This window comes from Anabrus simplex, chromosome 11 (assembly GCF_040414725.1).
Source record: "Anabrus simplex isolate iqAnaSimp1 chromosome 11, ASM4041472v1, whole genome shotgun sequence".
Lineage (NCBI taxonomy): Eukaryota > Metazoa > Arthropoda > Insecta > Orthoptera > Tettigoniidae > Anabrus > Anabrus simplex.
The window spans coordinates 20,028,931-20,042,757 of NC_090275.1; the positions used below are offsets into that span (position 1 = coordinate 20,028,931).

Here is a 13,827-nt window from a genome sequence, read left to right on the forward strand (position 1 = left end):
GTGAACTCTACATACTATCAGCAAGAGTTTTTAACACCCATTTACAACACAGCACTGTATGCAGGGCGAGAAATCATGTATGGTACATCAAGATAAAGCACCCAGCCACACCTCTCGTTCGACTCGTCTGTTCGTAGAGAGAATGGAGATGGAAACTGGAATCTGTGCAATTCCTTTTACTGACATTCTGAAGAATATACCCGATGGGTCACCATGGACTTGTGTGCATTTGGACTCCTAAAAAGGGCCTTACGAAACAGACGTCCACGCAGTATCCAATGGCCTCTTGAAAGCCTGTCAGGAGGAGTGGGAGAACATAGACATGCTAGCTGTGTGAAAAGTCTGCTGCAAAGGAAATTACGTTGTCGGGCTATGGCTAGAAATGCTGGTTTTCCAATTGAGCATGATCGCTGGTGTAGACATGGCTTTTAATTACCCTTGAAACATCATCCCCACAGATCCCGAACGACCTTCTGTGCATTTCATTGTTTCGTTATGCATTGTCCATAACAACCTTCAACTGAGGGAAGTTTTGTAAATAAGAATAAAAATACATTCCAAACTATTTTATTAAGATAGGACTTCAACATTCTGATTTTTTTGTATACATGTGTTGTAAAGGCAAAGCATTCAGAAAACCACTGTGCACTATAAATTAATTAATTAATTGATCTATGGCTTTGATACCGTAATTCACCCTAAGTAAAGAAATATATTAAATCTAAAATTAAAACTTTTCTCTAATTGTCTCACTAGCTTAAATAAATACCTTCCTGAACAAAAACCCTTCTATTTTACATTTCTAGTAAATACAACTCATTCTTTAAATTACTCTATTCCTCTCATGAAACTATTACAAACAAACCAACTCTACACAAATTACAAGCTCTAATTAAACCAACTTTTGAGAGACTAGATGAGGAGCGCTTAAATGTGCACCGGTACGCATAGACGCAATACGCAACCACCCCCCCCCCCCCCGCCACCTCATGGGGTAATTATTTATAATATGGAATGGATGGCTTTTACGCTACTTCTCAGGCTCTTGAGCATTATTATTATTATTATTATTATTATTATTATTATTATTATTATTATTGTTGTTGTTGTTGTTGTTACGGAGTTATCCGTGGTAGTTAGAGGTGAAAGAAGGTGCGGGCGGGAATAGGTCTCAACTTACGAAATTAAAGTTAATTTAAAACTTTAACAAAGGTTATATTTTCTTTTCAAAATCAACAAATGACAACAAATAACAAAGATGTGACAGGTACCAAGTAGTAGGTTAACAATTTAAGAATTTACAGAGCCCCAAGATTAATTCCTGAGCTCTCAGCTCACCACCACAATAGTTACAGGGCAGAAAACCCCTAAGTACAAGGAGCACTCGCTCCTAATTACAATGTTAAGATGAAAAGAGCAGACCCGCTCTCAATTTTACCAGCCTGTCAAAGGCTACAACAACCTTCATCCCTAACTGCCCTTAAGGCACACATACAGTGAAACGGGGGTATCTTGTACCCAACCTACAGGGCCTTTACATGAAGAAAACAAACACTGAGTTAATTAAATGGCCCAACAAACCAACTTGACTGGAGGCGTAGCTTGCACTCCTACATGAAACTTCTTAAAACCTAGGTGGCCCTCGGCCAGTTATACAGGGGCTAATCCCATACTATGGAGGTGACACGATAAGAACATTTTATTACATTGCGAAAAGAAGAAAAACGGTTATGAAAACGTAGTCACCTCAAAACAATATGAGTGGGAGCTCGAGAGGGTTAGGCACTCTCTATCCCACTTTGTAGTTAAAGAGACGAAATTTTACCAAATGTCTATTACATTTTAAAGATAGGTTACACGAGAAAAGTTTCAAACCTGCCCCGAGGGTTAAACTGCTGAGCTAGCAAGAAATAAAGTTATTAAACGGCCATTACCTTGTGGATGAACTGCTGCCCGAAGAAAGAGGCGCTTCCCGCCCCCCGCTACATATGTTCACACCCTGCAAAAGATGTTACTGAAGTGGCCCCGAGACAAGAAAATCAGCAGTTTATATACCCTCGTGGAACATTCGAGACCTTTCATGAATGATAACAACCCGCCCATAAATTTTTATTGGTCGGCTAAAGATTACAAGTCAAAACTGAAGAAGACATCTAGGATTGGTGGAAAATTAATTACAGAAATTACTCATTGGTCAAATTCCAAACTGGCGGAAAGAGAAGGGTTATACTGCCAACCCAAAAAATGACTGAAAGAAATTTAACAAAGAACAAACTTATGAATACCAAATTTCTTCAACAAAAATTTCTTCACTTCGCACTAGGGTGCACAATTATAATTCTTAAGTAGTGCCATCTAGAAGAGAATGTTCAAACTTCTTGATACGGAGCAAACAAACACAAATCAAAATAGACACAGTTCAGAACACTTCAAGATTACCAAATTTACAGTAGTGACATCTTCCGAGAAACCGTTGATTTAATACAGATTGTTAAAGTTCAGGCTTCCTCCTGTAGAGGGATTTAAACTGGCGCAATATTTGAATTCGCGGCGTGGAGGTGTACCGCCCGGTACAATTATTATTATTATTATTATTATTATTATTATTATTATTATTATTATTATTATTATTATTATTATTACGGAGTTATGTGGATGTGCAGAGGTGAAAGAAGGTGCTGGGGGTGAACATGTCTCAAAATACGAAATTAAAGTTAATTTAACAAGGTTATATATTCTTTTCAAGAGCAAGAAATAACAAATATAACAGGTACTCAGTACCTAAACAACAAATCGAGAGTGTACAATTACAGTGTTACAGGATTTGGGCTCCGAGAGCCAGACACACAATTCTTGAGCTATAAGCCCAACCTTACGATATACAAGATTCAACAAAGGGGCAGAAGACCCCAATCATGCCCAGGAGCTCTTGCTCCCAATTACACAGTAAAGCCTCCTCGAGGCACGCAGAAACAAATTTTAAGAAAGAGCAACCCGCTCTTAAGTTCAAGCCTATCAAAGGCCACACCAAACTCCACTTTCAAGTTGAGCTCCAAACACAAATAACACAGGGGTAAAAATACCCAAACTACTGAGGCCTATTCAGTGAAGAAACAGGACAATTACGTGGCCTCCAAAATACCAACTTGAGAGGAGGCGAAACTGCACTCCTAATATACTTTACTAAAACCTACTTGGCACTAGGCCGCCAGTGCAAGGGCTAATCCCATACTAAAGAGGTGACTTATATAAGAAAACGATTTACATTACATTAGAAGGGAAGAAACGGTTGTGAAAATAAGTTCACCTAAAAACAATATGAGTGGGAGCTCGAGAGGGTTAAGCACTCTCTACCCCAATTTGTAGTTTAAAAAGATAGAATTGATACCATGTGTCTTTACATTTTAGAGGAAAGTTACATGGTAAAAGGCTTCGGACCTGCCCCGAGAGTTAAACTGCTGAGCTAGCAAGAAAAGAAGTTATTAAAAGGCCATTACCTGGTGGTTGAACTGCTGCCCGAAGAAAGAGGCGTTTCCCGCCCCTGCTACATAATTTACACAATGATAGATGTTACTGAAGTGGCCCGGAGACCCGAAAATCAGCAGTTTATATACCCTCGTGGAAAGTTCGAGGTGTTTCTGGAATGATAACACCTGCTCACAAGCATTTTATTGGATAATGGCAAAAACTACTACACTAGATGAAGAAGAAACACCTTATTGGTGGAAAATTAATTACAGAAATTCCTTATTGGTCAAATTCAAAACAGGCGGAAAGAAAGGGTTAATATTGCCAACTTAAACAATGACTGAAAGAAATTTAACAAAGAACAAACTTATGAACCCAAAATTTCTCCAAAAACACAGTTCTTTCACTTCGTACTAGGGTGCATAATTGTAGTCCTTCAGTAGTGCCATCTAGAAGAGAATGTTCACACTTCTTGCTACAGATAAAACAAAAACGAATCGAAACTGACATAGTTCAGAACACTTCAAAATTTATAGTAATGACATCTTCTGAGAAATCGTTGAATTAATATGGCAGTTAAAGTTCAGGCTTCCTCCAGTAGAGGAGTTTTAACTGGCGCAAAGTTTGAATTAGCGGCGTGGAGGTGTACCACCCGATACAATTATTATTATTATATTGGACTATATTATTATTTGCATCAGGAACGTGGACATTAAATAAAAACGATACCAGCCGAGTTGAGGCATATGAAATTTGGTGTTCCAGACAAATGTTTAAAATTCCACTGACAGCAAATATAACACTTTTCTAAGTCTTACAAATTATGAAGCAGAGGAAATCGCTGCTCAAAACAATTAAAAACCGACGCCTGTCCTTGTGATGCCGTACCATACTACACTCACTTGATAAAAATTATAGCAGAGGGCTACTTTACTGGAAAGAAACCAAGAGGAAGGACAAGGAAAACGTTTATAAAACAGATCGATATCGGCGTAACAATGAAGACAGGCTGTGAGTTTGTTTGTATGTAACAGGTAATCTCAATAACTCCTAGATCGATCTTCAAATTTCTTTCACCATTTCTACCTCGGTAGAAGTGAGTCCTTCTCCGCACATCGGGGCCAATAATAAGGAGTAAGTAACACGATTTTATTACATTACATTACATTATATTTATTTCATCTTCCATTCCACGTTACTTAAACTTATATTATTTTTTATTTTTTCATTTTATTTCAGATAAAATTATATCCATTACCACACAGAACTTTACCATCACGGCCCCGATCTGACTTTAAATTCTGAAGCATTTAAATTTTAGTATACCATCTAAGGAATGCTTATTAAGTTTTAACAAATCTTTCACCAAGGAATACAATCAAGTGTGCTTTTTACAACAAATGATATTTTAAGATTTTATAAGCAAAACTGGTATTTTCCAAGAACACCAACAAGAGAAATACGGACAATTTGACTGTTTTACCTGTCTTATGACTTACAATTTTAACAAAATTTGAAGATCTTATTTTAAATTGTCAAAAATATTAATGTGTCTTTCCAATTTTAATATTTTTTTCTGATATATTAATATTAATTTATTATTAGCTGATGACGTCCCTTAGAGGACGAAACATGTCCTAGATATTAATAAATTATATATTGTATTGAATAGGCGGACTGCTCAATTATAATATTTAAGTTTATCTTGAATATTCATTGATTTATTTAAAATATAATTCCGGATAACATAGGCTATGTATCATCCCGGAATATCAAACAGTTCCCGCGAAAATTGTGATTGAACGGAAAATGTTCATCATCATCTAGTAAAGGCAATGGCTTGTCGCTGCAGTCACATCTGACGATCTTCAGCTAGCCTCTACATGTTGCTATATGAACCACATGCCAGTTCCTGATGTATGGCATCCTTGGTAGCAATAATATATCTGGTAGTTTGTATGTTTGCCTGTATGTGTTTTTCACTTAGGCCTGAGACCCTTAAAAGTAAACAAGCTGCCTGAACGGTTAGTCCTATTAAGCACTAGAGCAGAGCAGGTGCATATAAAATTCAATTTTTCAGAAAAAATACGAGTAATAACTTCGAATAAAAGGCTTTTCTGTGTTTTGGCGTGTACTTTTGAGGGTTAAAGCGTTATGCACTTAACTTGAAAGAATATAATCAATCAATCAATCAATCAATCAATCAATCAATCAATCAATCAATCAATCACCTCTGATCTGCATTTAGGGCAGTCACCCAGGTTGGCAGATTCCCTATCTGTTGTTTTCCTAGACTTTTCTTAAATTAATGCAAAGAAATTGGAAATTTATTGAACATCTCCCTTGGTAAGTTGTTCCAGTCCCTAACTCCCCTTCCTATAAACGAATGTGTGCCCCAATTAGTCCTCTTGAATTCCAACTCATCTTCATATTGTGATCTTTCATACTTTTAAAGACACCATTCAAACTTATTCGTCTATTAATACCATTCCACGCCATCTCTCCGCTGACAACTCATAAAATACCACTTAGTCGAGCAGCTCGTCTTCTTTTTCCCAAGTCATCCTAGCCCAGACTTTGCAAGATTTTTGTAACGCTACTCTTTTGGTCGGAAACCATCCAGAACAAATCGGGCTCCAGAGTGCGAAATCGTCTGTGAGAATGGGGCCATATCTATGATGAATTCTAATGCTGAAGATCGCACAAGATGCGCAGGTCGCCTATAACGCGTCAACTCAAAAGACCTGCTACAGGCCTCTCCCGAGGCCACACGCCATTATTAGAACACAAATCCACAGTTCCAGCCTTGCAGCCAAGCAACTCAATGTTGAAAACATCCTAGGGATATGAGCTACGAATTTTAGGTAAATAAAATATAATAAAGTATGAGCATGTATTCTTTATTTATTGTTATTCCTGAAAATACCGGTAAGAGTCCTTTTCTTATTCATCGTTATCTTGTCGACTAGAGAAGCAGTTTGCCTTTTTCTACCACTACGAGCGCTAGTGTGAGTCAATGCATTGTCGTGTACCGACCTCCCCAGGGTCTCGAACCGGCGAACTGCCAGGTGGAAAGCAGCCGGGTTCGCAGCCGAGTCTCGAACTCAAGGTGTCAGAGGAGATTAATTAGTGTTAGAATAATCAATGACAGGAGACACCTTGTAGTATCTGAGTAATTGTATAATAAGTATAATAATTATAGTTAGATTTAATAATTGGAAAGCAGAAGGAAGCTTTCAGTTAAGTATTGGAGAGCAGTTTGTGAAACGCGCTCGCTTACAAAAGTTGTTGACTACAACAGGATATTTACTGTGTATCAATAAACAGAGCTAGTATGCGGGCCAGGCGGCTGGTGACCAACCTACGAGATCGTCTCACTGGACAGGTAGGTCACGACAACATTGTTTCACTTAAGCATCACTACGAGCGCTAGTGTGAGTCTATGCATTATTTCACTTAAGCGCCACTACGAGCGCTAATGTGAGCCAACGCATTGTTTCACTCAAGCACCACTACGAGCGCTAATGTGATTCAATGCATTGTTTCACTTAAGCATCACTACGAGCGACAGTATGAGTCAATGTATTGTTTCACTTAAGCACCACTACGGGCGATAGTGTGAATCAATGTATTGTTTCACTTAAGCGCCACTGCGAGCGATAGTGTGAGTCAATGTATTGTTTCACTTAAGCACCGCTACGAGCGCTAGTGTGAGACAAAGTATTGTTCCACTTAAGCGCCGCTACGAGCGCTAGTGTGAGTCAATGCATTGTTTTAATTAAGCGCCACTACGAGCGCTAGTGTGAGTCAATGCATTGTTTCAATTAAGCGCCACTACGAGTGCTAATGTGAGTCAATGCAGCGTTTCACTTAAGCCCTTATAACTACATTTGGTGTGGACATTTAAAAAAAAAGAAAAACGCCTGAGGGTATTGAACCAAGGAAAACACCACAGAAAAAATATGTAAATAAGTTAATTTGGTTAGGATTTAAATGAAAAAGAAAACGAGCAAAGAAACAAGCGATTTTAGGCTGTTTTTCCGAAACTGTTTTTAGGCCGGAAGTTAGTTTCGATTTTTTTGTTTCGATTTCTTTATTTCGATAGAGCTATCCAAGACTCACAATTTGAAACTTTTCCGGGCCCTTTAGTCCTTCAACTTTCGGCAGGAAATTGATTAATTTTACGCTTTTCGTAGTATGCGGACTTTGTCTGCTAGAAATGCCTTCAACATTAAAAATGTCCGTTGCGTGAAGTTAAAACCATTTTTATTCAAACTTTCATCAAGTCCGGGACAATTATGTGTCACAAAAATAACTTTCGGGACACCACGACAGATGATAAAATCCGGAACGTAGGTATAGCACCCCTATTAAATGTAAGTGCACAGTAACTTTTGGAACATATCCCGTAACTAGAGAAACTAGAGAATGCTCCTCGTGCTATAAACGTGCGCCGTGGTAAACAGCGTGTTGAAAAGATAATGGTATGACGTATGTCCTCCTCAGAAGTCCGGTGTGTCTGGGAGGATGAGGAGATAATGGTATGACGTAAGTATTCCGGACAAGCCTGGATGTGGCCCCAGCTGCTGAAAACGACGATACACCCAGCCAGTGCTGCCAACAGTGGAATAGGATTTCCCACTAAACAGCCGCTCTTAAACTCCCAGAAACCATTAGACCCCCACAGCCGTCCTCCTCTCCTTAAGTTTCGAAAATACTACATCAACACGAACATTAAGTACAGTATATCCTTTCAGTTCATAGCTATTCGAAATATACTGTATTTCAAGGTGAAATTATCCAATAATCCGGGATCACTGACGTATTTTTTCTAACACTTCGAGAGACGGCACAGAGAAATAAGCAGGAATAGGAAGAGATGTATATTATATTTTCACGGTTCCTACTTACCATGATGACTCGTTTGGTAGTTTATATGGGGTCCATTGTTTGTTACTTCTCAGTCCTGTCGGAGTCGATAAAAGCAAATTTATCACTTTGTGCCTCATCCTACTTTTGGCTTTAGTTTTCATAATGTTCTACTCGCTACAAATTCCCTCCAATTCTGTACTTGACCGAGGCGTTACTAGGAGCGGCAGTGCCAATTTTGCCAGCTCCTGAAATGGATTGGTGTTACTTACACCGCAGTATTTCACCTCTTTACACCAGACATTAACGGTGTCCGTGTTTTGGGACCATTTTATAAAGAGCACATTCTTCTGATATATTATTCTTTTCGCCGGCGTCCAAATTACGTGGTTCAAGAAGGAGAATCTACGACTCTTAAACAACTATGCGTGCATTTGACACTTGAATAAGTGACACCTAACTATGGGCGAAAGAAAGATGTACTGAAGCGTTCCTTCCTTCCTAATTTTTAAGGGAATCCTATACAGTTCAGGACTTCCCCAGCTCGCCTTGTCACAGCATCACTACTGTCCACGTCAATATTAGCTTATTATTCTATCTATCTTGCATAAAACTGCAGTTGTAAAACCACCAAAATATCCACTGACATAAGCATGAAATAGACTAGATTTCCCACTGTCCACCGGGTGTTAAAATACGCTCACCGAAGATTTAGTGAGAAAACGACGGTGTTGGCAACACTGCAGCCAGCCCCTGAATCATCGGAGTTAACGAATTTAGGTAAAGCCTCCACAATCCGGCCGAGAATCGAACCCACGACCCCTTCAACCAGCACGCTAACCATTTAGCCACGGGGCTGCACGCAGAAAAAAAATAAGAATATCCACACATTCTGAAGTGTTGTACTCACCTGCCTTTCGCTGCGGTGCTGCTATCCTCACCGCTCCAAGGACGCGACTCGCGTTTTCTTTCCTCGCCCGTCAAGTGTGTGGTTTGTTTGCTGGAAGCGACGTCACTTGCTGGCGTGGCGAGCTTTATAATTGCTACTGCACACAAAAAACGTGGAAAGTAGCGTCAGCTTGCTGACTGCTCCTCCATGTCCACTAGTCTTTGCTGAAGTGATAATAATATTGTTTTGAAGATAAGGAGATTGCATTCGTCCTGTGCTCTTTCGTGTTTGTCCTTTTCTCCTTTCCTTCTCTTCTGATCTATCACTGTATTTGTTGTCCTAAACATGCCCCTTTCTGTAGAAATTGGTTTCTACGTATCTGCTCCTTTCCATCTTATATAAAAGCGAAAGCTCTAACTCACTGGCTCATCACTATAGCCCGGACGTTCAGGCATTTAATTTTGCTAAAATAGGCAGGCAAATAAGCACTTAACATTTAGAAAACAGGCAGTAAAATAATTAAAATGGGTATTTATAATGAAAAAATAGGCATCAAAATAATGACGATGCTTTCATTTAGGCTACGTAACACACATCACATTTTAGTACTTAATCTTACATCCCCCTGTGGGTGCGAACGATAGAATAACGTCAGCGGTATCCCCTGACTGTCATAAGAGGAGGTGGCTAAATGGGGACCAGCGCCTCTCCACTTGGGAGTGTGGGTTGGCGACCACGGTTCCCCTAACTGAGCCTGCCATTGTTTCCTCTTACTTGCGTCAGGTTCCTCGCTCTTACCTTTCTCGTCTGACTTTCCTTGGTCAACTCTTGTTCTTTTCCGACCCTGACGGTATTAGATTTGCGAGGCCTGGGAAGCCTTTTATTTTAGCGCTCTTTCTTTTGCCGATACCTTCATTGTTCGAAGTATCGGACCTCTTCCATTTTCCTTCTGATTAGTGTTAGTAGAGGATTGTTACCAAGTTGTTCTTCCTCTCAAAACAATAATCACCACCAGCACTTAATTTTACGTAGCAATGACTGGACGTGAGAACCCTCTCGACCATTTGGCTTGTGGAGTTTTCAGGAGAGATTTGTGTAAATGCTATATTTTATCTATTAAGGTAAAATGAATTCTTTCTTCATTATTAATGCACTATATTGGAATTAAATATTCTTCGCACTAATTAATTTGAATACATAAATAATCTAACCTCATGGCATTACAGCCCTGAAGGCCCTTGGCCTACCAAGCGACCGCTGCTTAGCCTGAAGGCCTGCAGATTACGAGGTGTCATGTGGTCAGCACGACGAATCCTCTCGAACGTTATTCTTGACTTTCTAGACCGGGGCCGCTATCTCACCGTCAGATAACTTCTCAATTCTAATCACGTAGGCTGAGTGGACCTCAGATTCAGGTAAATATCCCTGACCTGGCCGGGAACCGAACCCAGTGCTTCCAAGTAAGAGGCAGGCACACTACACCTACACCACCTCTTTTCCAGTCATTGACCGGGTCAGGGATGGAATGAATGAAGCAGATATAGGCTGTTAGTACGATGGGGTCGCCACTCCCAAAGTGATTTATTAATGACTGATATTTATGCTATGAAATGAGAATGGAGAGTGTTGCTGGAATGAAAGATGACAGGGAAAACCGGAGTACCCGGAGAAAAACCTGTCCCGCCTCCGCTTTGTCCAGCACAAATCTCACATGGACTGACCGGGTTTTGAACCACGGTATCCAGCGGTGAGAGGCCGACGCGCTGCCGCCTGAGCCACGGAGGCTCCTTTAATACATAAATAAAAACAGAAAATATCCATAACTTAAAAAGGCATTAAGCTATCAAATAGGATACGAAAGCCAAAATAGGCAAAAAAAGGCAAAATAATATCTGGTCTTACCTTTCCCAAACGTAGGGAAACATGTTTGTCTCTGTGTGACACTGTCGTGACCCTAAGGATTATCAACAGGCTGAGGACTTGGGTTCGAATTGTGGTAGCGTATAGTTAGCTCGGCAAAGTTTAAGAATTAATTATATTCTAAAACCAATAATATCCTCACACAAATATATACAAGATATATGCACAATGTTAATACAACATCTCTGACACCATTTACTCTCAATCCCTTCTCAACTTCGGATTTCTGTGAAAGTCTTTAAGTCTTTTTCCTAGTACACACAAGAACACACATAACACATATATTCACTGGTTGAATACTTAACTACGGGTATAGTTGATCCTTGTACAGCTGAAGTCTTCGTTCTTCTTTCTTCTCTTCTGTCTCCACGTAGCGATCCCTGGAACCCGTTGTTTTACGCGACGAAGCGATACTTTTCCAAATGAGATTGAGTTGCTGGCTTATGCGATTAACTTCCAACACCTACATTGACAATCGGTATGGTAAACCTTTGTGATTGCTTGCTGGCGAATCACACTTACTTTCTGAGCCTAATATCCCTTTGACTTACTATCACTCTGCTGCGCACTGCAGCTCAATGCTAGTCTACCAACACTCCAATAGTTCTCCCTAGTTAATTATTCACTTCTCTGCGCGATACTGCCTACCGTCGAAAAGTCTTCTTCCAGTGCTGTGAGTCAAAAGCCTCCTTTGAGGGATCACAGTCAAAAGGCCCTGTTGTTTACAAGTTACCAAGTTATATAGTTTCTTTCTATTCCTTCTCGAATAATCCTACTGATTCATATACCACCACCACAAGTCACTAGTTCACGTCACAACTACACTGTTCTCTGATTGGTTCTTTAGCATGGAACCACGCAGTCACGTTGTATTACACACATTGTTCCAGAACACTTTGGAAACTGTTTCTATGCCCTTTACACGTGACTCTGTATATTTCCAACCCAAAAGAAGTGCGTATTTAACTTACACAATGTTTCACAATATTAAGACAATATTAAGCTTATGAGTTTCTACGCACATCGAATGTTCTAAATCCTTCTTTGAAATATTCAGTCATTTCTCTTATTATTATTATTATTATTTATGAATAATGAGTTATGAACATACACAAACTCTCCTGTAATTTCCCTTCATATATACATGCGTTCATATGCCTGCTACTTTTCAAATCACAGGCCTTCTACCCAGGAGGTCGCGGGTTCGAATGGGATTCGAACCCGTTCGCTCTCTCGTTAATAAGCGGAAGGCGCGTCGTGAGCAGTATTTTATAAAATAATTGTACTTTTAGCACTATATTACTAGATTATTGTATTTTTAGCACTATTTTACTAAATAATTGTACTTTTAGAACTATTTCACTAAATTATTGTACTTATTGGCAGTATATTACTAAATTATTATACATCTAACCCCATTTTACTAAATAATTGTACATTTAACACAATTTTACTTAATAACTGTACCCATAGCACTATTTTATTAAATTATAATATTTTTAGCAGTATTTCATTTAAAAATTGTACTTTTAGCACTATTTAACTAAATTGTATACTTTCTACCAGATTTATTTTTAATAATTGAACTTTTAACACAATTTTACTAAATTATTGTATTCTTCAGCAGTATCTCACTAAATAAGTGTATTTTAGCACTATTTTACTAAAATATTGCACTTTTTAGCAGCCTTTTACGGATTAATTGTATTTTTTGCGCTATTTAACTAAGTTATATACTTTTTAAAGGTATTTTACTAAATAATTGTACTTATAGAACTATTTAACTAAATTATATATTTTTAGCAATATTTTAATAAATAATTGGACTTTTACCACTATTTTACTAAATTATTGTACTTTTTCTCCTGATGTGGGAGCAGTTATATATCTATACTGCACTAAAGCTAGTAGCTATACAAACTAGACTATCAGTATCAGACGGACGATGTTCTCTTGATGTGGGAGCAGTTATATCACTATCCTGCTCTAAAGCTATGGCTATACAAACTAGACTATCAGTATCAGGAGGACGATGATCTCTTGATGGGGGAGCACTTATATCAATATCCTGCACTACAGTTATGGCTATAAAAAATAGACACCATCAGTATCAGCTGGACGGTGTTCTCTTGATGTGGGAGCAATTATGCTGAGACAGTATTAATACACTGTCTCCTTGTTTGACATTTTCGAGTTGGAGTTTATCTCCGTTGAAAATATTTCGTCTTTTCTCCATGCGAGAGATATATGGACATAATCCTTATTATAACTTAAAATTATGAGCTGCTCCCTTCTACGGTGACAGTGGATAAGTTACTATTTATTTGAAACCTTATTATGCTCTGCAGCTTGAAATTATGTCGTGGCTGTAAGTCACTATTTGTTAATACCACCGCCGTCTCGATCCTCCTATACTGCCTGCTCTATGCCAGCCTTTTTGCGACTACGCCGCGACAACATTTCTCCGCTAGATGGCAGACAAAGACGCACAATGGTCTAAACTTATTCTAATGACGACAGCCTACAAAACACTATACAGTATGGTCATATGTTCACTGAAGCTCGTAAATTACATCAGTAATATTAAATATCGGCAATATTACCTGCACGAAGTCGCAGTTGGCCTCTTCATGCACAATTTAAAGATTTCCCTGGACGAAGATTTGGAGTGGTACCGTACT

General features: G+C 38.9%; 1 protein-coding gene across 1 annotated transcript in view; it reads right to left on the reverse strand.

The window, feature by feature from the left end:
• The window catches only part of LOC136883529 (transient receptor potential channel pyrexia), a 434,219-nt gene extending 424,938 nt beyond the window's left edge, over window positions 1–9,281 (reverse strand). The window contains exon 1 of the mRNA XM_068229753.1: window positions 9,248–9,281. The gene's annotated coding sequence lies outside the window, so the exon portion shown is untranslated. The remainder of the gene's footprint in view (window positions 1–9,247) is intronic.
• Between the last annotated feature and the right edge of the window lie 4,546 nt (window positions 9,282–13,827).